Below are 25524 nucleotides of genomic sequence, written 5' to 3'. Positions count from 1 at the left end.
CCCTGAGGGAACCCCTGGCTTTTTCTTTGGGAGAAGTTAACCACACATCCGTTTCCTTGGGTGTCAATGGCAACATAATGTTGATGTGTGGTTTCTTGGATGTCCTCTATATCAAAGAAACCCAGAAATATCTTCACCTGTGTTTATCTGTCATCTCTGACACAGACTAAGACAGGACTTTGTTGTCATTTCCAAGGGTATAACCGATTTTGCACGTGGACACCTAGGATGCAGATCCCAGCCTCTGAAATGCACCGCATTACCCCATCACTGGCCCTCAGTTCATCTCAGTTTTCAGTCAGCCCTCTTCAGACAGGGATGGAGCTGTTTCCATGGATTGGTTGGAAATATTTTCCACTATGCTACTTAGTGCCACATGGGTGAGCTCTATTATCAATTAGCAAATGACAAAGTGTGAACAATGATGTGTAGTTCTGCATCTAAAGCCAGAGTGTGTAGTGGGGGCACCTGCTGCTTAACTAGCTTCACATTCAGAAGCCATAACTGCCATTGTTGCTCCTCGCATCATCTATTTCTATGTGGACTGCCATTTGCCTGATGTTTGCTCAGCACCTGGTAAGCAAAGAGCTTTCAAAAAGGTAGAAAAGAAAATCAATATCTCTGCTCATTTAAACAGCCTCCCACCATTCAGTGACATTCGCACAGTGCTGGGGAGAAAAGCAGGAGATCAATGCATCTTAGGGACCCAGAGAAGGTGTTTGGTTAATTCCTCTAAGCAATCAATGGCATTCAACTAGTTGCTAGCCTGGGTTCAAGTGACTAGGTTTTTATAAAGCTGAGGCTTAAAGAAAGGATGGCATATACCTATGTTTGTCTTTAAAACCTGCATCTCTCCAGCTCAGAGGCAGCAACCTGTTTCCCTGCTATATGCAAATACAAAAATCTCAACAATAGCACCAAATGCAAAATACTTTACAATGATTATGTATCTAATTCTTTCAACAATACCATAATGTGGTATTATAATTGTGACAGTGTTAAAACATGTCTGTGAGTTCTTTGCTATTCTTCTCATCAAAAGGTAGAACCTGTGTTCCTCTCTTTGACCTGGATGAGCATGTGACTGATTCAACCACTGATTTATTGTGAAATAAGTGATGCTGGGATGAGCAGCACAATTTCAAATTGCAAAAATATGGAACCAGCCCAAATGCCTATCAATCAATGTGTGGATAAAGAAAATGTGATACACACACACACAGACACACAGACACACACCATGGACTACTACTCAGCCAGAAAAAGGAACAAAATAATGGCATTTGCAGCAACTCGGATGGGACTGGAGACCATTATTCTAAGTAAAGTAACTCAGGAATGGAACATCAAACATCGTATGTTCTCACTTATAAGTGGGAGCTAAGCTATGAGGACGCAAAGGTGTAAAAATGATACAATAGACTTTGGGGGACTTAGGGGGAAGGTAGAAAGGGGCAAGGGATAAAAGACTACACATTGGGGATGGTGTACAATGGTTGGGTGATGGGTGCACCAAATCTCAGAAATCACCATTAAAGAACTTCTTCATGTAAACAAACACCACCTGTTTCCCCAAAACCTATTGAAATAAATAAAAGAGCCCACAAGCAAACAAATAAAAACTAGACAAGGAACACACACACACACACACACACACACACACACACAGACACAGACACGAAGTGATGCTATGATGCTGTCTGACTTCCAAGAATACATCAGAAAAGGACATCTTGCATTTTGACCTAGGGAAAGCCAGTTACCATATAAGGAAGTCTGAGCCCCCTGAGACTATGGTCCTGGAGAAGCTGAGTTTTGGTCCTCTGGTTGGTCCTCAGCTGGGCTCCCAGCCTGTAGCCATGTGATGGGACATCCTGGACATCCAGCCCTGTTGAGTCTTCAGACAACCCCCCCGCCAACCTCTGCTGCCATATGACTGCAAGCATATGGCATCCCACATGGGAACCGTGAGCCCTTCCCAAATTCTTGAATCACAAAATAGTGAGCCAAAAAACTGTGGTTTCCTTTCTTCTCTAGGCTCTGGGGTAATTTGCTACACAGCAATAGTAACTGAACAATTGTCTACCATTCTATGAGTGAGGAAATTGAGCTTGATAAACTTTGAGTAACTTGCCCAAAGTCACACAATTTCCAGGTTGCCAGTTTTACACCAGATTTGCCTCAGTCTGAAACCAAGGCCTTTGGCTGTATACGATAATGCCTTTGCAAAGAGCCAGTTAATTGTAGGGGAAACCCAACAGGCCTGAGAGAATGTGTAATTAGAAATGAAATATCACTGTTTTATGTTCTTGCTTGAAGATCCAGCTGGTGGTGCAGATCTCCATCCCATACAATAGATGTGTGGGTGAGAAGTACTAGTCCCATGGTTCCATGTCCTCTACTTCTCTCAGAGCAGGAACATTTTCTTCCAGATGTTGTTCTCCACCCCTCATGGCCCCTTCCTATTGGCCCTCCCCAGCCTCAACTTTACCACCAGTTTCTCTGCCTCAAAGTCAGCCATCACATTTTTTGAAGCAGAGAACATTTTTTGGCCATCCATGGCCCTGGACCCATTGCCCCCTCACCCTGTAAGAATGTGGACTGACTGCTGTCACCACACTGAGAGAGAAGCACCGCTCACTGCACTTTGTGGATGCAGAGAATGAGGCTTGTGGGAATTATATGGCATACCCAAGTTAACTGGTAAATTTTAACCTGCTGTTTTCTGATTCTCATTGTACCATGTTCATTTCCAGTGTCCTCAACTTACCACACATTTGAAAAATAAATTACAATTCAGTGTGCCTGTGGTACCCGGCAATTTCTCATTCCAGTGACTCTGATTACTCTAGTGAGAGATGTTATTCCTACATCAGGAGGTTTCTGGCTCCCTCCAGGCAAAGCTGTTTTCTATATAAAGATCTTCTCTGGAAAATCAGAGTGCCCACACCACTGCTCTTTTATATCCCCAACCTGGAGAGTATGCTGGGAAAAATGACTCCAGGCACAAGTGACTTGAGCCGGTAAGTAACACTGACAAGCTGTGTTACTTGGGCAAGTTACTTAACCTTTCTGGGTCTCTGTTTCTTCAGGTGTGAAGTGAGAGAATGGGCCAGATGAATTGAACATGTTGTGAACATAGTATGAATACACAACTATCTAGATTTGAAGCCATATATATATATATATATATATATAGACTTGGAAGAAATGTATGGAAATAATAGCACAGTGAAGACTTACTGAATAACTTCCATGTGCTAGCATGGTTCTGAGCCCTTTACACTTATTTAATCCTTGTTAGTATTATCATCCCCATTTTACAGATGAGGACACAGGGGCTTGCCTGAGGTCACACAGGTAGAAAGTGGATGAGGCAGAATTTGGATCCTGGCTGGCTGAAGCCATAAATACATGAAGTGGTTCCAGAGGCTGCTCTCTTAAACTACTTCTTAGTACTGACAAATGGGCAATAATATCCCAGGACAGACAATCATGTCAGAGAAATTCTGAAGGAAGGGGGACATTTCCAGCTGGGAATATCATCAGGTTGGGAGGCCTCAAGAAGCTTGTGTTCCTGTGCTGCTCCATGCCTGGTGACCACCCTCGCTCCATCAGCATTTCCACAGGTGTCTCTTGTTTCCTTTGGAGGGAGGAAAGTTATGCTCCAAAACAGGATAGAGCATGAAACATGAGATTCTGCAGTCAGTTGTGTACATTTGGAGCACAAGTCATGGTGGATCTACTTGCTTTTTCTTTGTAAACTTTTAATTTGGAAATAATACAAAAATTGGGAAAAGAGTATTTAGAATTCCTACACACTCTTCATTTAAGTTTTCTAAATATAACATTTTACCATATTTGCATTATCATTCTTTTTCTACATATACGACACAGGCGAAATCATTTTTTTTCTGAACTGTTTGAAATTTGCAAACAGCGTGCACCCTGAAGTTAAAAAACTTCAATATGTGTTTCTTAGAAACAGTCACTTTCTCTTACATAGCCACAGTTCAGTTGTGAACATTGGGAAATTAACATTGATACAATACTATTCTCTAATCTATACATTATTCAAATTTGATCAATTGTCCCAGTGATATTCTTTATGCCCCTGCCAAAAAACAACCCAGGATTCAATCTAGGGTGACTTGTGTGCTTTTCAAAACTTTTCATTTTTAGAGCAGCCAAAACCCCAAATAAGGTAGGACTCTCTTGGTAGGACAGGGACTTCAAAGACTATATTGCATATATAGTAAAATAAAGGCAGGGTGCATACAACCAAGATTACGAATGCTACGGTGAAAACCATCAACCTTCTAGCAATGGTGAATGCTGCGCACGCTCAGTTTCTCAGTATCCTTCTAGAGCAGTGGTGCTCACATTTAGAAGCAGCATCAGAATCCTCTGGAAAGCTTATTAAAACAAAAATTGCTGGGCCCCACTCTCAGAGTTTGTGATTCAGTAAGTCTGGAGAGGGGTCTTAGAAAATCCTAACCAATTCCCAAGTGACACTGGTGCTGCTGGTTCAGGGGACACAATTTGAGAACTATTGCCCTAGAGAAACCTGTGCCTGATGGTGTCCCTCCCAGATTTCAGGTGACAGCTTCATCGGTGACCTCTTTCTTATGAAATCCAATGCCCTATTTTCAACTCCACTTGGCTTTTTGATAGAGGCAGCTAAAGGGACATTTCCCTACTTGTCAGAGCCCTCCCATTTCCACCAAGACACTCCAACTCCCACTCAGGAGGATTAAGAAAATAGTATTTGTGTGTGAGGTCCATTGAGTGTGAAATTTACAAGCAAGATATTATTTGTATTAATCAGAAGTAAACTTGAACCCAGCCCTTGGGCTCAAAGCCATCCCAAGCTGAGTCCACCCTACGTCAGCCGAACCTCAACCAAGTCATTTAGTAGACATTAATGAGAAGTAACTATCTATTGCTGTGAACACCTGCAAGTTTCGTTAGTTTGTTTTGAAGACATAGCACTGATGCACAATTTTATAGGATTCTCATGAAATTAAATAAATTAACAAATGTAAAGGGCTCAGAACAGTGCTTAGCATGTAATACATGCTCTGTAAGTGTGAGCTATAATTATTATTATAACCAGTGCCTAGACCACTGAGAAAGTTTGATAATAGAAGAGCCTCTGATGACTTCTGATATCCATCTTTCTCATAGTTCCTAGCATCCAAGACCAGGGTCGTAGCCTACAGGTTTGATTTTGACCCAATTACTTTACTTTTCAGAGTCTTAGTTACCATTTATCAAATAAGTTTGCACACTTCTGCCAACCTCAGAGGTTTTTTTTTTTTAATCACATGAGATGATAGGCATAAAAATACTTTGAAGATTATGAACCAGTATTGCTGTCATTATTTTTACCTTCTCTTCAAGAATAAAAGCAATTCTGAGTGGTTCACAGTAGAGAGATCATTTAAGTGCCCCAAGAAAAGTGTTTTTCTGGTGGTCAGTCACAGACTGGGTGTTTGGATTTTTATAAATACTACAGCTTACCCTAGGAAGGGACTTACATTGGGTTTTCAAACTTGTCATAAAATTCAACTTGAGATTATTTAATTATACTTTCAATTTTCATGAAGTATTCTTTACTTGTCAGGTGGATTGCAGCTGAGAATGGAAAAAGCAGTGAGTTTGTAGACAGAAGGCCCGAGTTTAATAGATGGTTTGTGACTCAGGGTCTTCTTGGCTGTGACCTCAGAAAGTTATTTAACTTCTGGGTAAAATGAAGGTGATACTCATGAAAGTGTAAACTGTACGGGGTTACTTGAGAATCTAATAATGTCCAACGTGCTGCAGATGTGCTGAAACATTCTTTTACATATTTTTTGAAGGAAGTGTGATCAGCACAGCCCACATGGAGTGTGTTGGAAGAGTCCATCCAACTCTGAAGTAGGAATGCCGTTTGAGTCAGGAATGCTACTTTTAGATCTATCCATGTCAGTTCTTTGGGTGCCTACCTTTTAACCATTCTCAATCCCCTTCTCCTATGACTGCTTCTCACTGTGGAGACTAAAAGAGCCAGACACCTGCTTACCCAGCTTCTCTTGTGACTTGGGAAGGCTATGTGATCTGTTCTGAGCAAAAGCTCTAAAGGGGGCATCTGACAAAGATTTTTTCCCCTTCATGAATGAAGAAAGAGCTCTTTCTCATTTTCTCAGCTATGCCTCTGCTTCCTGTCTTTGGAAACTGGAGTAGGAAGATGTGCTCTCTGGACCTGCAGTAACCATCTTACAACCACAGGGGATGGTTGAGACAATTGCAGAGAGCAACTTGAGGCCTGGATTGTTAGCTGCTGGTCCAGCCTCAGACCTGGCCACCTGTAGACTTCCTGTTACACAGGCTGATTGAAACCTTTATTATTTAAGTCATTATTACTTCTCTTCTTGGCAGCAAAATAATTCTTTATGTTATTTTATTTATTTTTTTTTTTGAGAGGGAGTCTCACTCTGTTGCCCAGCCTGGAGTGCAGTGGTGCGATCTCGGCTCACTGCAACCTCTGCCTCCCTGGTTCTGCAACCTCTGCCTCTCTGGTTCAAGCAATTGTTCTGCCTAAGCCTCCTGAGTAGCTGGGATTAAAGACACGTGCCGCCATGCCCGACTAATTTTTTTTATTTTTAGTAGAGACAGGGTTTCACCATATTGGTCAGGCTGGTCTGGAACTTCTGACCCCGTGATCCACCCGCCTTGGCCTCCCAAAGTGCTGGGATTACAGGTGTGAGCCACTGCACCCAGCCAAGAATTCTTAGCTGATATACTATCTCACAGTCTCTCACTCATGTAGAAAGGAAGGTCTAGAGCTGTATTGTCCCATAGGTAGTCACTGCCCTGTATGGTTACTGAGTACTTGAAACTTGGCAGTCTGAATTGATTTGTGCTCTAAGTATAAAACACACACTGGTGTTTGAAGACTTAGTACAAGAAAACAATGTAAAATATCTCATTATAATTTTATACTGATTACATGTTGAAATGATAATATTTTGGATATACTATACTACATAAATGTATTATTAAATTAATTCCTCTCATTTCCTTCGCTTTTATTATAGAAATGTGGCTACTTAATATTATGTACATAGTTGTGGCTCACATTACATTTCTATTGGCCAGTACTGTTATAAAAAGATAGATACCAAGCTAATGATAATAATGATCACCTCCAGGGTGTGGAGCTGAAAGAGGGGCTCGATATGGAGACAGATTTCTTTTTTTCCTTCATATACTTCTTGAATTTTCTATACTGACCATATATTTGTATAACAGATTATCTTCTGTGAGTTTTAGGAATATAGGACAAGATCAAAACACGTGAGTTAATACATGCAAACATGCTTCGCTTGGTCAATGTTTTTTAAAATTTTCATTTTGTGTAACAATCCTACACATGTAATTTGTCAATTGTTAAAGATATGCACGTGTTAGCTGAAAGAGAGAAGTTTTTAAACTTGGTAATCGTCTATTTTGGAACATTATATGCACTTCAATATGTGTAGTAAGTCTTTCAATTTAAATATTAGACAAAGCATATGGAGAAACACGTAGGGTTTGCAGTCATAAAACAGAGTGTGTTTGTTTATAACGGTAGGACTCTATAGAAAATGATCTTGCTTCTGAATAATTGGGGACATTTTTATAAGCTTAAAAATAAAAGGTGACTTGTAAGGAAATTAAGATGCTTTGGGGTTAGCTCATATATAACTAACAATATTTATGATAACCCTCTTTTTAGTGGTAGAACACAGCAACTTGTAAAACAGCCCAGCCTGATTCTGGCTCCAGCCTTTTTGTGATGCACTGCTAGGCTTCTTTTTCTCCAAAAACCCTTGAGTCATTAAATTTTGAATTTAACATTGATTTACTCCTTTTGAAGTTTTGCCAAATACAAAGATAAATTTACTAAGCCTAAGTGATTAAGGAAGAAAAATGATTTGTTTTTAGTCAACACTGTGTTTAGTATTTTAATTATTATTTTTTAAATTAAGAAGCCTGTGTGCCATTCCCGACCTGCTAATGGAGCTGGAGAAGAAAATAACAACCATGTTCTGGAAACCGAAGAACTCTAATTCATCAGGCCAGGCTGCGGGGAGGGAGGATCACCCACAGGATGTCTTAGCTCTGCGTTTGCTGTGTTCTGGCAAAGTTTAGATACTCATTGACATTTAGTCGAATGCACTGGAGTCTTTGAGTGTAATTTCATGACTGTCGACAACTCCCATGCAGAAATCCAAGTGATTTTGCTGCAGTTTCATTATTTAACTCACAGCTCAGCCACAAGTTGACTGTGTGTTGTTAGCCAAGTCAGTTTTTCCTCTAGACATCATCTTCTAGGCCAGTAAAATAGGGCATTAGGTTGGAAGATAATCTCGAAAACCCTTTTCAGCTTTGAACTTGCCTCTTCCTCTCCTCTTCCGTTTACCATACACAGCACCCTTCCTCACCAAACATATAGAGTATCAGTAAAACTGACATTTAAAGCTGCAGGTAATTATCTGCATTACAAATATCCCCACTGCTAATAAACATGTACTAAATTATGCTTGTCTATGTATTTTAATATATATAAAATTGTATGTAATTCTATAATTATATGTAATTCTACAATATATAAATTATGTATAATGTGTTACACATATTACATATGATATGTGTAACATATAATTACATATATATATTAAAATACACACACACATATCAGTGGGAAGGAAACTCCATTGTGGAAAACGTACACATAAAATTCCCAAATCCCAAAAACTTTTCTGGGAGAAGTCAGAGAAAAAAGCCAATATATTTCCAAATCTTTAGTGAAACTTAAATTTAAAAATGCTTTGTAATTACTGTTTGGAAATTTAACTTTGGTGAATGCATGATGAGCTTGTTTCCTTTTATCCTCTTTGTTCATTTTCCTACCACTCTTTAAAGGAGGAAGTAAGAAATCTTTGCAAGCATTCATTTCATTTCAGTGGGATTGTTCTAGGTGCAGAGGCAGGCTCAGGATTCAACAAACACAGCCGCTTAGCAAATGTCTTTTCAATATGGGCATCGCGTGCGTGTATAAAAGCATGATTTACTTGCGTTTTTTGAGGCAGCAGTAAATAAATTTGGAAGCACTGAATTGTATTAGAAAAAACATGACTGAGCATTTAAAGCTTTTTCTCAGTGAAATTAATGGTACGTTTGCTGGCAATCTCTTTCCCATGCATTAATAGGGAAAAAGTGATTTACCAAAAAATGTTAATGGAAACCAGCAAATACCTTAATTTGTTGTATTATCCTGGCCAATTTAAAATTCGAGGAAGCAGAAATGGCACTGGCGGAGACACAGCGGTAGCAGCTGCTCCGCGACTTCGTGGAGCGCGGTCTATGGGAGGGAGGGCCGCGTTGCCATGGCAGCGAGCAGGTCCGGGCGCCGCTCTGCCCCAGGGAGGAGAGGGGAAGCCGCGGAGAGCGTCTTCCTTCCTTGGTTTTTACGGGTAGGGGTCGGCGTGGGGCACACGACCTAGCATTTTGCTAAATCCTTGGAGGATACAGGATGTATTCATGTTGGCCCCTGCCTTCAGGAGACTTACAGTTAGGCTGGGCGCCCTCGCAAAATGCATCTGCTTATGTCCTGTGTCCTGAGGACTCAGGGGTGAGCTAGAGTTGACACAGCCCGACCCACAGAGAGCTGACTTCTTGGGAGGAATGTGATTGACACAGCAGTTACAAGGGAGATGGATTTCTCAAAAGGAAAGTTGTTGTGCATGCATTTGTGGGGCGTCTGACCTGTTTGTGGTCTCAGGATACTTTCCTTGAGGTCAACAGTGCTTTCTTTGAAAGGAGCTGTGACTTCAATTCGATTTTGAAAAATAAATGATCTTGTTGTAGCTGTGGACTTTCAAATTAGCCTATTTACATTGCGCTACCGCAAAAGTATGGAAGTTTGGAGTTGGGTTTAGAATTCATCTAGTCTTTTTACACAGATGAGGAGACAGAAGAAGGGGAAGGATGGGAAGAGGACAGCTGTGCTGAGAGGAGTAAGATCACAGCGGAGTGAGGCTGGAAGGAGCCCAAAGGGAGGCCGCATAGGGACTGAGGACAGGCAGCCCCACATCCCAGGCAGCTGGCCTCCCCCGGACTGGAGATTCTGACAGGAGCCCTCTCCATGCACCTCCAATCTCTCTCTGAGCACATGTCTCAGGTGGGTACAAATAAATCTTTGGTCTCAGAGTTGCAGAAAAGGGCTTTTTCTTCCCTGGATAACAAATCCATCATTTGTAAGACTGTAATAAGGTTAAGAACTTGTTGAGTCTAGACAAGCAATAATTCTTGCTGTCATAACCACATTCCATCTCTGACTGCTGTGTTTGTTAAAATAATTTTATTTTTGTTTTGGAATAGTTTCAGATTTATAAAAAAGTTGAAAGTACAGAGTCGCCATATACTCCTTACCCAATTTCCCTTGTTATTAACATCTGCCATTAGCATGGTACGTTTCTCACAACTAATGACCCGACGTTGATATATTATTATTAAAGCCCACATGTTATTCAGATTTAATTAGTTTTTAACTAATGTCTTATTTCTGACCTATAATCTCATCTAGGATTCCATATTACTTTTATTCATCATATTTCCTTAGGTTCTTCTTGGCTGTGACAATTTTCAGACTTTTTTTGCTTTTGATTACTTTGACAGTTTTGAGGAGTACTGTCTCTGACAGCTTTTCAAAGGCATACAAACATACATGCTGATGGAGGACTTGATTGCCATTTGGTCATTTGCTTTTCTAAATGCTTCTTATCATTTACCTGACCTCTAATATTGAGGTAGATTGCTTGTTGGCTCATCCTTCCCTGTACCCACTGTGGGTGGAGGTACTAACCTATTCTTGACTTTGGACTTGAGCATGTTGAGTTGTGTTGGCCAATGGCATGGAGGCAGAAGTGACAGTGGGCCATGACTAAGCCTAGGCCTTAAGAGTACTCCTGTGATTCCACTTGACCTTTTTTGCTTCTGTCATTGCAGTGACAGGAATATGCCTGGGCTATGCCACTGGTGGCCTGAGAAGAACATGCCTGGGCCAGGCCCCTGGTGGCTTGAGAAGAACATGCCTGGGCTAGCCCACTGGTGGCTTGAGAAGAATATGTGTGGGATGGCCCACTGGTGGCTTGAGAAGAACATGCCTGGGATAGCCCACTAGTAGTTGAGAAAGATGAGAGGCATGTGGAGCAGAGTCACTTTCTGCTGAGCCTCATCTAGAACAGTTCACCCCAGCCCATCTCTAGATGAATGGACAATAATCAATGATTGTTGTTTTTAACCTCTGAGCTTTGGAAACACTTGTTACACTTGTTATGTAGCAATAGTTAATTGAGATATGACCTACCATTGAGTAGATGGAAGGCTGTATAAAAACTTTGAAAAATATTTGGTATTAAAAAAGTGTTTCTTTGGGAACATGTAATCAAGGTGATTGCATGCCCCACTGGGTTATTTTAGTGTCTGTCATGAGAGAACGTCTTTCTCGTTGAAAATATGAGCTGCCTCACCTCTGAGCCAAAATGACAATGTCTTTTGCTATTTACAAACTATGTAGTGATTTGTGAAAAATCAAAATTGAGCAGTTTATAAATATGTTCATTCACTTATTCATCTCTTCAACAGCTATTTAGTTGCTATGTAATATGTGCTGGGCCTTCTGCTTGGTGCTGAGCACATGGGATGAGTAAAAGTGGAGACAGCCCGGACCCACAGGGAGCTGATTTCTTGGGAGGGAGGCGAATGACATGCAATTACAAGGGAGATGAATTTCTCAAAGGAAAGCTGTTGTGCATGCATTTGTGGGGGATCTGACCTGTTTGTGGTCTCAGGAAATCTTCCTTGAGGAAGGCTGACCTGAATTCTGCAGCCAAGGGGAGTTGACTGTTCAGAAGAGGGGAGCCTTCTACGCACACTGTGCGGCAGGAAGAAGCATGGTAACTTTGTAACACTGCACAAAGCCCGGTAGAGCCAGACTTCAGGATGAGGAGGGCGCTGTGAGGCGGTAGGGGGTCTGTCCTCTGGCAACCCAATATTTGAGCACCCTGATTATTTGGGACATCCCCATTTTCTTCTGCAGATGCTGAAGTAGGGGAAGAGACCCTTCTCCATGCACTGTGGGAGCATGCTTTTTAAGCACATCAGGCCCACAGCTCCTTCTCAGGCTGTAATTCTTTCAGGAGGGCCAGGAAGGTACATGCTGGTTAGAGACTCCCAAGGGGGCTACTGGTAGCTGAACATTCAGCAGTAGGAGGAATATCTGGGTGCTGGAATCTGGCAGCAGGAAGAGGGTGATCAGGACCAAGGTGGGCTAGGGTCTGCAGGAGTGTCCTAAGTCAATAGTTCTTATGGTAGGGCCTTGGCTACTCATCTCTAAATCAGCCTGGTTCCCATCTTCCTAATATGATTCTGTGAGCGATGCCCTTCTAATAAATGCATTTTCTGCATTAGTTACCCAGATTCTACTTCTGTTGTTAAACCTAAGAACCCTGATAAGAATAGGTAGGTAGGTGCCAGATCATGCCAGCTCTTCCAGGTCATGTTAAAGAAAGTGGTCTTTTGCCTAAGAAACTTAGAGATCCATACAGAGGTTTTGGAGATGGGAGGTGACTGTCAGATTGGAGCCAGTGGTTATAGCCTGGTGTCATTTGCGTTTCTCCAGAAGACCCTAAGACAAGGACTTGAGTATAGTTTATCTAGGAGGCAATCCCAAAAACCACCAATGCGGAGAAAAGGCAGCCAATACAAGGTGTGTTATCAGGCTTGTTACTACTGTCCACAGCTAGGGGTCAATCCCATTGGGGAATTCTGGGAATAGTACAGAACATGCCTCAGTCATCCCATGTGAGGGAGGAGGGAACTGGGGTATTTGTCCACCAACTCCCATCAATCATTGGTTGAGGGCTTCTCTGCTGGGGAGCATTCACTACCCAGAACTTCCAATCTGCCCTGAACAAGGGCCAAATGGGAACTGTCTAAGATGAAGAGTTGCAGGTATTGGCAGCTGGAAATCACCGAATCTCTGCTCCCAGAAATAGTCAGGCCTGAGGACAGTGGCTGGGACACAAGAGTGTCAGTTCACCTGGATAAAACACTAGCTGGCCTTTATACCTTATAAACTAAAAATGCTGTCCTAGGCTGGAGGCTGTAGAAAAGAAACAGCAACGAGTGCCCTGTGCTGCCCATGGAAAACTGAGCAATTGAAGAAAGATATAACAAAGCTTTAGTTACTTTCTGTTTAGTCCCTACTTATAATTTGTTTCTGCTTCAGAGGAAAGTTTAAAATATGCAGAACTTGGTTTTGCAGTTCAGTAGACTGAAGTTAGAACCCTGGCTCCACATGAATAGCTTTGTAATCTTGGGCATGTTACTTAATCTCCTGTTCCTGGAAGTACCTGCTTCTAAAAAAGATGACTGTGAACCAATTATATTAGTTTGCTAGGGCTGTGAGAACAGGTGGATATAAATAACAAAAATTTATTTGCCCACAGTTCTGGAGGCTGGAAGTCTGAGATCAAGGTGTTGGCATGTTTTGTTTCCTCTGGGGCCCCTCTCCTTGGTTCTCCTTGGCTTGCAGATGGCTGTCTTCTCCCTTTGTTTCCTCACATGGTCATCCCTCTGTGTGTGTCTTTGTCCTAATCTACTCCTCTTATAAGGACACTATTTGCTATGGTCTGAATGTCCCTCAGAATTCATGTGTTGTAACTTAATTCCCCTTATGGTAGTATTAAGAAGTGGGGCCTTGGCCACATGTGGTGGCTCATGCCTGTAATCCCAGCATTTTGGGAGGCCAAGGTGGGCGGATCACCTAAGGTCAGGAGTCTGACACCAGCCTGGCCAACATGGTGAAACCCCATTTCTACTAATAATACAAAAATTAGCCAGGTGTGGTGGTGCATGCCTGTAATCCCAGCTACTCTGGGAGGGTGAGACAGGAGAATCACTTGAACCCGGGAGGTGGAGGTTATAGTGAGCCGAGATCGTGCCATTGAACTCCAGCCTGGGCAACAGAGCGAACTCAGTCTCAAAAAAAACAAAAACAAAAACAAAAAACTGGGACCTTTTGGAAAGTGATTAAGTCATGAAGGTGCCACTTTCATGAATAAATTAATGCCCTTATAAAAGAAGCATCAGAGAGAGTTCCCCTTTCTTGTCCTTCCATCACTTCTACCATGTGAGGACACAGTGTTCCTTCCCTCTGGAAGATGCAGCAACAAGGTGCCATCTTGGAAGGAGAGACTGGACTCCTCACAGACCCCATAACTGCTGGACTTGATCGTAGACTTACCAGCCTCCAGAATTTAAGAAATGAATTTCTGTTCTTTATAAATCATTCAGTCAATGGTATTTTGTTATAGCAGCACAAATGAACTAAGACATAAGTCATATTGGATTAGGGTTCACCCATATGACATTGTTTAACCTTAATTACCCCCTTAAAGGCCTATCTCCAAATACAGTCTCATTCTGAGGAAGGGGGTTGGGCCTTCAACATACAAATTTTAGAGGGGTACAGTTTATCCCATAACACCAATGAAACAGCTTACTTTTCAAGATTGATGACTTACTCATCAATACTCCCTTCAAGACCCTTACCTCCATGTGCCTACCAACCCAAAGTAAATAAACTTTTCCAGTCCCAACAAGTGCCCTGCCTTGCAAGACCAACTTCAAAATCACCCATCTCAGGCCCTAAAACCATTCTCCATTAAGGCAATGTTCTCTCTTAGTGTAGTAAGTATGATAAGCTTTGCTTGATCAACAGGTTTCTTTTGTGGTCTTTGAAGAGTAGATAAGATTGAATAAAATGATGAATGAGGACTCTGTTACAGTACCTGGCATTTAGAGGTGTTTAAAGAATGTTGGTTTTCTTCTATAACATAGGTTAAACACCTCTACTATAACCGAGAGGTACCTCACAAGAGAGAAGATTTTCAAAGCATGAACAATGATTTTTATTTTTCTTCCTTTGTCATGCCCAATTGACAAAATAATCTCAGTTCACAAACCTTCTGTCTCTCTGTTTTGTCTGAATAAATCTATGCCTGATACAAGTCAGCAGTTTCTAGATTATTTTCAACTCTTTTTAATAGTTCTTGGAATGTCGGAATCAATTAGAGGTTAGTCAAAGGTTTTTTCATGTATAATACAATTCTGTTGAAGATGGCAGTTGGTGGGAATCTTTCAGACTCTAGCAGTTGATTGTGAATTACAGAATCAAATACTGTTATGTAAATTACAAGAAAATAGAGGATAATTTGTTTCTCTCTGTAGGATCAGAGCATGGTGCTCTTCACATTGAAAGAAGTACTTATCATTACCTAATTTTGTTAGAGCTTTATATGCCTGTCTTTCCCCCAAACTGAAAGCTATTAGAAAGAAAAGGTTATTAGCTCTATGCTTGCTATGTAATTCAAGACAGAGTCTACACACAGTAAAACTTCAATATAAATTAAGTAGAATTGAATTTAGTCCTCAGCAGTGAGGAGAGTATTGGAGTGTGGAGAAGAAGGAGGACAACATTTGTGTGCCTTTCATGGGTGGGCTGCTTACATACTTCTTTCACTGCAATCCTATGTGGTCATAATTGCTATTGTCTTTTAACAGATAAGGAAACTGAAGTGGAGAGTGGATAACTTGGCCAAGGTCACAGTTTTGAGAGACGACAGGGACAGAATGAAATCCAAATCTAAGTAATATTGCTTCCTAATGGAAAACAAGGAAAAAAATCTTTGCTTTCCTGTTGAGTAACTTGGGTGAATAATGTTGAAAACAAATAATTTATTTAAGGTAGCTGAGACATTATTGGTTGGCATAACAACAACAACATAACCCAACCAGTCCACAGAAGGAGGGAAAAGCAGAAATAATCGACAGGGCTGTTTGATGCCTAACATTTTGCTTGTTTTAATAATGTGTTGCTTTTCATGTACTTGCCTTGGTTTTAGTCAAAACCATTACACATTTAAGCTAGTCCTGACTTTCTAGTTAGTTCTCCAAGATTGGTTAAGGCAGAAGGACTCTAGCCTTGCCCATATTCCTTCTGCATTCGCCTCTACAAGCTAGAATCTGCTTTTAGAAACCCTGAAAGACTGTCTCTGCCTGGAGGCTTTCCTCTGACTCACTAGCTGTGTGCCTAAGGAAGAGTGATGTGCTGGAGAACTAATCCTCCCCGAGCACCCTCCAGCGGTCTCTGACAGGGAGTTTGTGGATGAACATCCAACTTTCTTCCCATTGGGTCGATGACTGAGTCATGTTCTCCACAGTTTCCCAGAGGTGCTCAGCAAGCCTGAGCCCCAGTTGCCCACACTGGTAATTTCCTTGAAAACACACACTTTAAGGTGTTTCTCCCCTTTCCTGTCTCACTTCCTCACCCTTGCATTGGTGCTTCCTGAAGACCTTGACCTGGGCTGGCTAGGGAGTGGAGACGTGAGAATTCAGCTCTTCTCTGCTGCAGTGGATAGCTACAGTTATGAAAAGAAGACACTGACTCCAGGAGGATGTGTCTTGGGACCGAGGGAAGGAGTCTCCCTAAGGTGCACTGTAGGAGGAGGAATTCAGCCTTCAGAATATGCCCTGTGAGTTCTATATGATTTTTGGGAACAACATGGATGAGAGCTAAGTGTCTCCTGGGCATAAACCTTTTGCAGTAGGAGAGCTCTCCCTGGAAAGGCAGTTCATATGCACATTGAAGTTTGAGGAGTACTGCCTTATGAATCTGAAAATAAATAATATGAGAAAAACATAACACCTTGAGCTTCAGTTGGTTTTCCCTCATCACATCTGCTTTTTTACCTGCCTACCTGAGCTCTGTCTTTTCTTTCTGAAAATATTTTCTAGACTCTTTAGTCCCAATAGATTTTTCCCCTTATAAATAAATTCTCCTATCCTAAAAATTAAGTGGAACTACTATATCAGTGATTCCAGATGCTTGCCAATACCTTCATAATTAATGTAGTATCAAGTTAGTCATGTTACTTTGGGCCCAAAAAAGTAATCTTTCTGAATTTAAGTTGTCCAAAGAAGGATTTGAAGATAGCTGAGATCCATTTTGGCACATGCTTACATGATTCAAAGTCCCTAGAGTTTTGGTCTGGTGATATGGATAGAAGCATTTTCAAGAATACGTCTGTGGTAGGTTATTGGAGTAATGTCCTTGATTTATACCCCCCTCCCAGTGTTCACCCCCTTGAGATTTCCTGCCCATACTGGCCCTAGGCCTGGCCATGTGACTTGCTTTTGCCAGTGGAATATAGTGAACATGCTATAAGCAGATGCTTGAAAAATGTTTCTGCACTCGGGCTTGTTCTGTCTTGCTGCATCTTGGAACACAGTGGCCACCAGCATGTGAATAAACTTGGGCTATCCTGTTGGAGATATACAAGGCCCACTCCCTTGCACCTCCCAGATAACAGCCAGCATTAAAACTAGAAATGTGAGTGAGGCCGTTCAAGACCAATCAGCTCCTACTTATACCATCAGCTGATTGCCTCTACGTGAGGAACCCCACGCAAGACAAGCAGAAGATCCACCCAGTGGAACTCATCCTAAATGCCTGACCCAGATTATAATGAACTAATAAATATTTTTTGTGGTAATCTATTATGTCTTAATGGTTTGTTTCATAGCCAAAGCTAATTTATTGCAACTTTTTTGTCTTTATCTTATCGGGGTGTAGCTTGGTAACTACTTAAAATGGGGAATTATAGGAGCCCAGGTATTAAAAAAGGTCATTTTAATAATCAGAAATTAGTTACAATTTACAATTACTTATTTAATGACTTACTAATGATTAATTCTTGGTTGATTACATCCTATCTGATGCAAAAATATGTTTTTCTCACAAAGCATGCTCTGTCTTCAAACACTGGCTCAGAAATGAGCATTACACATAACAAGATGGGGCTTTTCTTCTCTCTTATTCCCCCCTTTCTGATTGCAGCTGAATTGAATAATCCTGCTCTGGCTGTTCTGATTGTGTGTGTACTCTTCCCATGGGCTTCTTGTCTAAAGTGGCAGATGTATTTCTCTCTCTCTCCCTGAAGAAATGACAATAGAAGTAAATTGTGGCCCTGTAGCTTATTCAAAGCTGCTGAAAGCAGAAGCAGGCTTCAGAGAAACCTAGCAGAACTTTGACATTCGTAGGCGTCCCTGGCAGATGGTGATTGTTGGGTGGAATGCCCCGTGGAGATGAAAGACCACCAGCCACAAGTGGTTTTGGACCATATTGCTTAGAAAATGACAAACATACTTACTGTTTCCTGACTTAAGTCAAAATAAAACAGACCAAAACAACTCCCACGCTGCAATCACAGACACTTGACATTACCCAACTCATATACAATGCAGAATGCATTTTACCTTTGAAACAGGGGCTGGTAATGTTGTTTTTCATCTATATGAAATGATGAAAAACACCATTTGTTTTTTTGGATATAGGACTTGGGCAAATGAAAAACGTGATGACAACTCGACCTCAATACATTTTGGATCTCAAATGTCCATTCATCAGGAGTCGATAACATCCTTCATCTTTCATAGAGGGTAGGCATGAAGCCTCTGCAGAATCTCTAAATAGTGCAGAAAAGACTAGAACGCAAGTTCAAGGACTGGAGTTTTCTTTGACCACTTTATAGATGGAAATTGAGCTGGAAATGTTCTCTCTTTGGTTTTCTTTGGCATTCAGAACTGTGTTCCAGCTAGGAGCTCACTGTAAGCAAGTAAATCAGAATATAACCTGCATGGCAGATCTTAAAACACATCCAGTCGTGCAACTAAGTTGCATCCAAAACCCAGGATGAATGCTGGAGATGACTGACACATCAAAACAAATTTGAATGATACATACATTTTAAGAGACTGTCTGTAAACCAGAATCGGGCAAATGCTTTTTCTCTTCTGATTTATTCTCTTCATCTCTGTTGCAGGCAACCCTCCAGCTATTTGGTTATTATTAATCTTTCCAGCCATTCCATAATTGTCCTTCCTGCACCTAGAACTTTTTTTAAAAAATTATTTTCTTTGTTATTTTCCAACCTTTCATGTGTTGTTTATGTGTTCCCTTTTTTAAAAAGAAACTCTTCCCATGTCTCTTTTATTTCGGGAGTAGTATTTTATTATTATTTCTATTTTCTATTACTTCTTATTTCTACTCTTTCAAAAACTGTCTGGCAATTGAATGTACACATGAATAAAGGGGAACTGGAATGAAAATGTCCAAAAAGGATGCTGGAAGGATTGGGGGAGTTGTATTGAGGTGGGGAGGAACAGATGGCAGCTGTTAGTAAAAGAAAAACATGTCTAATAAATGAAGATTTAGTTGCCCATTTTTCAAATCCAAGTTTGTCAAGAGGGACACTAATGGACACAGCCAGAATTGGCGGCAGCACAGTAGGAAATGGCAGGAAATTATGCCCACTCCAGTGAGAAAAGGAAAGAAAAGATGGGTCAACTGGGTCTGGAAGGAGCTTTGGATAATTCCAGCAAATATTGGACTATGAATATCTTTGTGAATTTGCAGAATTTACTAAGATATTCCAAGCAAGAAAGTTTCATAGGGGGAAAATTATGTATAAGTAATTCACATTTCTTTCCCTCATGCCCACCACTTTGTACTGAGGGACAGTTGAGTCAACTCTCAAGTTCTTCTTTATTAGGGAGAGTTTGGGAGCTGAGAGAAAATTAATGCATATAGAGATGCTAAGTTGATTTACCTAACTAAGAGCTAGCAGGAGCGTCTGTTGGGAGAGAACAAAAGACTTTGGGTCAGAAAGTTTGGGAAGCTGGGAGATGTCAGGGCAAGAAGAGAGGATGTGACACGCTCAAAAAGCTGGGAAAACAAGGAAGGAAAGAAAAGTGGACTTTAGGACATGCTCCCATTAGCATTCTCTGAGAGAGGAAATACTGGCATTAATTTTTAATGAGTTTTGGCTGCTGAACTAGATTTTTTTAAAGCCTGCACTTCACAGGGCCTGAAAATTACTTATGTCACAGGAAATCTCCTGGTGCATTCAACTCTTATAATCAATCTGCCACATCACAATATTACATTTCACAACCACAACATCACACATCACAGTATCAGAAACATGGGGGTGGTGGAGAAAGGAGTCATTGTTAGCTTAATGATCAAGCACAACTTGATGCTGTGTTATAATTCTAACTTTTTATAGGGCTGTGTGTCTCCTGTAAGATTCCATCCTGAATCCTGGAAAAGGGTGCTCGGTTGCCAGCACTCTAGGTTCACTTAGAATCAGACCCTGACTCTGGAATTTGAGGGCAAGTAGTTTATTTGGAGATGGTCCAGAAAGCTCTGGTAGGGGAGAAAGGAAGGGAGACAGGGAAGGGAAGGAAACCAGTAGAGGCTGTGTTTTCAAGCTTGTTATCTGAAGAAAATTGTACAAATGCTTGCTGACATGGTATTTCACCTCTGTATGCCCAGAAGCTGATACATATATTCACACGCACATAGACATATAATTTTAAAGCATTTGCATGTCTTAGATAACAGACGGCACCCGTGGTGTTTTTCACTTACATCAGCCAACCCTGGGTCAGTAACAATGGAGCTGGAAATGAGAACAGAAACGTGTGAGGGCAGCAAAAAGAGAGGCATGTTCTGTGAGTCGGTAGTTAATATTTACTGAGCAGGCACAACTTGCCCACACCAGGTGCCGAGTGCCTTCTGTGCCTGAGCAACCCTATGCGGTCAGGACGACTGACAGCCATCTGACCTATGGAGAACGAGCCTTAAAGAGGGTAAGGCATAGGAGTGGAACCCAGGCGGCCTGACTTGAGAGGCAGAGTTAATCTCTGTGGCGCACTCGCTCCCAGCAGGAATGATCGCCTTGTTAACAGAGATGCCAGCGAGGCCTGGCGGTTAATCTTTAACGCTGGCGAGGGGACGCAGCTAGAGCCCCTTGCTCCTGTGCCTGCCTGGCAGGTGTGTCCGCGCGGGCCATGGATTCACACTGGCTTCACACCGGCCGGGGGTGAAGCACGGGGACGGACAGAATGACAGCCACGGACCGGGACGCTGCAGCCCTGCAGGAGGCCGTGTCAACGATTCACATTCACCCAGCGCCAGACTCATCCCCAAGCCAGGCTTCTCTTTTTCTCAGTCACTGCCTAGAGAACCGGAGCCTGTTGTGTGCGGAAGGATGGGCGCGCCCCCGGCTGCAGGCACCTCTCTGGTTCTCTGCCCCGTTTGGGGCGGAGGGAGCTGTGTGGGGCTCTCAGCTCCGCCCCTGACCGTGGAGGGCGCGGAGGGCGCGGAGGGCGCGGAGGGCGCGGAGGGCGCGGAGGGCGCGGAGGGCGCGGAGGGCGCGGAGGGCACCGAAAGGCGCCGGGAGTCGCAGGCCGGACAGAGACCCGGCAGCGAGGAGCTGTGCACCCAGCTGCTTTCCGTGCAGGAGGGCGGCCCCCTCTGGAGGGCCAGAGAGTCATCGGCCTCCCCGGGGGTTCCCTTATAGCGCAGAAAAGCATCCAGGGTCAACCAAGCTCACGGTTCACCTCTATAAATAAATGTGTAGATCCTTGGTTGTGCAATTCTAAAACCCTAATTCCTTTTTTTTTTCCCTCTTCTTCTCTATTCAACTCTCTGGCCCAACCCCTCCCACCGCATCCCCAACCAACACACTGAGGAAGACACACACCGTCACCACCACCACACCACACTGAGAGAGTCAGGCAATTAGGGTAAATTCATGCCAGGCGTCAGAGCAGGAATTAGCCCTGGGAGGGACCTCAGAAGTCCCAGGCCCTGGCTCCTGGGTGTTGGGCTGTAGGAATCCACAGAGAAGCCCGAAGGGACTTTTCAGAGAGATTTCGATAGAGTGGGCTAAGTGCTTGTGGCCCTGGCTTATTTCAGAAAGGAAGTGAAAAGCCTTTTCAGCATTTAATATCCCGTGTTGTAGGGAAGTCCTTCATTATGTCTATCCTAAATCTCTATTTCTGCAAGTTAGTCATCAGCACATTCCTGAAGAGCAATTTTGCTGACACAAAAGTAACATTAGACACAGCAAGCATGAAAGGAGTCACACTTCTATTAGTAAACATTCAAGAAGCTTCTGATAATGTTAAGTGGCAAAGAAAACATGTGAAAATTCAATTTTTGAGGCCAGTGACTAGCAGACACTAAAGAATTAGAAAGGGTCTTAAAAAATCAATAAAATAAACCAACATTCCTTACTAGAGATGTAATTTTTAAAATCATTCAAAAGTAACAGCTGATTTCTTTGGGTCCATCTGGCTTAATGTGTAGTAAAAGCGGGAAAAACAAACCCAGTTTCACAGACAAGCTAGACACCAGCCCACACCTCACTTTAGGCCACTGCACAGACTTGTCCCTCCCCAAATCGTTCACATCCAAGGCAGTAACTGTAAGCTATTCAGAGCATAGCTCAGGTCATATCCTGTTAGCTCACAATTGCCAAACCAATGAGATTTCTACATGGGTGATAAACACTGCCTGGAGCAGAAAAATTTCACTTCCTGTAGATTTGGAAAAATCCACCCGACTTGATTCATTCCCACTTGTGTCCCGGGTTTGAGTCTAGATGCCTCCTCAGCATTATTTTCAAGCATGGCTCTGTGTTTTCCTGATATTGCAAAGTTGATGCCCGCTGAAACACAACATAAAAAGTTACCTAGAGAGGACATCAAAGCAGACTGGAAATCCTGAAAATTGCTAAATGGTAGGTCCATTTATCCCGTGAGTTGCTATTTCAAGACAGCGTTTAAATAGCTAAAATTGCTCAGTTTCTGATCGCCTGCCTATTTGTTTGGCAATGTATATTAATACTCAGGGTAATGCAATCTCTTTGGGGCGGGGATAGGGACATGGTGGGTGGGGAGGTGAGATTGAGGTCTATTTTCTGGAAAGGAGCACTGAGTCTTTAGAAGAGACAAAAGCACATCATTAATGGAGTGCTATCCTGGCTGAGAAGTGGAGTTTTTAGAGTTTGCTTTGTGCATATGAGCTATTCATTTACAGTCAGGTACACATGATCGGTGTCTCATTATCTATTAGGAAATGTTCTTCAAATGGGTTTGGGGCTGGATTTTTCAGTGGGCTGAGGGAACAAACAACTACTCTTATCTTCCAGCCTGTCAGCCTCAACATCCTTGTCGTCCTGTCATTAGCAAGAGTTGACTTGCAGAGAAAAATCTTCTAAGTTATAACCTATTGTTGGGTGAATCACCCCACAGTGACCCAGAAAGCAACTCTGGAGTCCTCTCCCCTCTTCAGGATGCAAACAAGTTGGGGAATGAGGTTGGCAAGGGGGAGAAAAATGGGCTTATGTTATTCTTGTTTGCCAGCCTCTCTCTGCTTTTCCTACAAAGTGAGTCACTAGAAGGTCTTAAGTCAACTGCTTCCTCCTGGGTTTTAGTGTAGGCAGTGGGCCCTCTTGGAAACAAAAATATGATTTGCTCTTGGGGTTTCTTCTGGTGATGGAGGTCAGGAGCAGCAGGAAGTGGGAGGGGGAAGGTGAGCACAGCCCTGAAGAGAGAGTTTTATAAAATCCGAGGACTAGCTTACTCACAGGAGCTAGACCGTCAGCTCCTGGCCAGGTGTGGACTTTGAGGCCCTAGAAACATGGCTGGTCCGAGTTGAGGTGTGCTGTGAGTGGAAAATACACACTGGATTTTGAAGACTAAGGATGAAAATAGAAGTGGAGTGTAACTATCTCACTAACGTAGTTTGGAATATCGATCATGTGTTGAAATGGTAATATTTTGGATATGTTGGGTTAAGTGAAATATATTATTAAAATTACGTTTTAATTGCCTTGTCTTCCTTTTTAAAATGTGCCTACTGGAAAATTCAAGATCACTTATGTGGCTTCCTTTATATTTCTAGTGGATAGCATTCATCTTGATGGTGAATTCAGAGGGGAAGATGCTTTCACTAGGATAGTGACCCATATTCTCTTGTTCGGAAGTACAGTCAGTACTTGTGGGAACAGTCTGAAAAGAGAAGGGAAATACTTGGGGCTAGGACATAAAAGTCTAATTAGTTTAGAATTCTAGACACAGAGTTTATCTGCTGTTTTTCCCAGTTTAATTGTAGCTTCTTTAGGGCTAACTTGGTGGCTATACCTAAAATATTCTTGGGAACACACACACTGACTGCTCCACTACTAGGTCACCTTTCTTCTCATCGTCTAGAAGAGAAGAATGTTATCAGGATAACAACAACAACAAAAAATCATCTGACCTGACCCCTAATTGGGGAATTTCCTACTGTGCGCAGAACAGTGCACAGGACAGTGGGAAATTTCCCAATTGGGGGTCAGGTCAGGTGATTTTTTTGTTATCCTGATAATATCCAGGGTTTCAGTTTGTTGTCAGGTTAGTTGTTTGAACACTTCGTGCTTGGCTTTCTTGTTTGCTACAAATGTTAATATTTGGTCGACTGACTTCATAGAATTGATACATGGATCAAATGAGTTAATGGTTTTGGAAGTATTTTTAGAAAATGTTAAATGGTTCTTAATGAGTAGGTTGTTATTGGCCCTCAAAAGAGAAGAGTGCCAGTCAAGGAAAAGAGGATTTACTTCTTGAGAAATTACAAGGAATCAGAAGTCCCGTTTTTCTGACTCTGAGATGGATGTCACCCTCTGATTGCTCCCACACTGATTTCAGAATTTGGGCTTGGCAGGAGGACTATGCCAGAATGGTGAGCTGACTTCTGAGTTTTGAAGTCCATAAAAATCTGGTCTCTAAACCTGAAAAATGTGAGGCTGCTTTTCAATGTCATCTGCTTTGTAAAGAACCTTTGATGAAATGACGTGTTTGCAGTCAAAATAGATAATTCTCAATAATAGAGGTTGCAGAGTAAAGCAGTCAGGCTATAAAATCTGAATGGAGTATCTTCTATTTATTTGGTCCCTGTGTTTAGTTAGGCCTGACATGGGCACATACTGAATGAGGGAGAGGGAGAAAAGGTATCCCTGCAGATCTTTAGAGCAAGCTGGGTCTAATGGCATTTAGAGTATATACCAATTACAGAAGGAGGGAAAGGGAAAGAGAATTATTCAGTGGAGGTATTACTAAACCTATAAAATCAAGTTTGCAGCCATTGTTTGATGTTTTGTAAAACTCACAGTCTCCTATTTCACTCTAGTATAGGCTCCTTGTAGGGTCATCTATGGGGGTTGTGCTCCCTAAAAATGTACTGTACTAGGATCACAAGATGTAGGTTCTTGTCCCAGCCCTGATCTATCTGTAATAAACTATGTAATGAAGACACATCCATCATTGTCAACGTGCTCTTTATTGGCCTAAGGTACATCCTAAAAGCTGAGAACTTCTTCACGTTCTCCCAGAAGGACATGATAAATCACCCACTTTTGGATTCAGTCATCTGCTTGCTGGGTCACCTTGAAGACCAGCAGCTTACTACTTCAGTTAAAGTTGGTACCACCACCTGCCCCTTCATTGCTCCTCTTGGGATAGGAATCAGGTTATAGGTGC

At 42.1% G+C, this 25524-nt stretch overlaps 1 protein-coding gene and 1 long non-coding RNA gene across 4 annotated transcripts in view; both read right to left on the bottom strand.

The window, feature by feature from the left end:
* Nucleotides 1-25524, bottom strand: part of LOC105486861 (proprotein convertase subtilisin/kexin type 2) — a 253633-nt gene that overhangs the window by 144775 nt on the left and 83334 nt on the right. The window lies entirely within an intron of this gene.
* Nucleotides 1-25524, bottom strand: part of LOC105486860 (uncharacterized) — an 80313-nt gene that overhangs the window by 5521 nt on the left and 49268 nt on the right. For both annotated transcript variants that reach the window (XR_011613547.1, XR_011613548.1), the window contains exon 3: nt 1-25524. This exon is cut by the window's left edge and continues 5521 nt beyond it. This is a non-coding gene — a long non-coding RNA (uncharacterized lncRNA).

The sequence above is a fragment of the Macaca nemestrina genome, chromosome 15 (assembly GCF_043159975.1).
Source record: "Macaca nemestrina isolate mMacNem1 chromosome 15, mMacNem.hap1, whole genome shotgun sequence".
Taxonomy (NCBI): Eukaryota; Metazoa; Chordata; class Mammalia; order Primates; family Cercopithecidae; genus Macaca; species Macaca nemestrina.
Note: the sequence above shows the minus strand (reverse complement) of the source record. Positions and strands in the feature narration are given on the sequence as shown.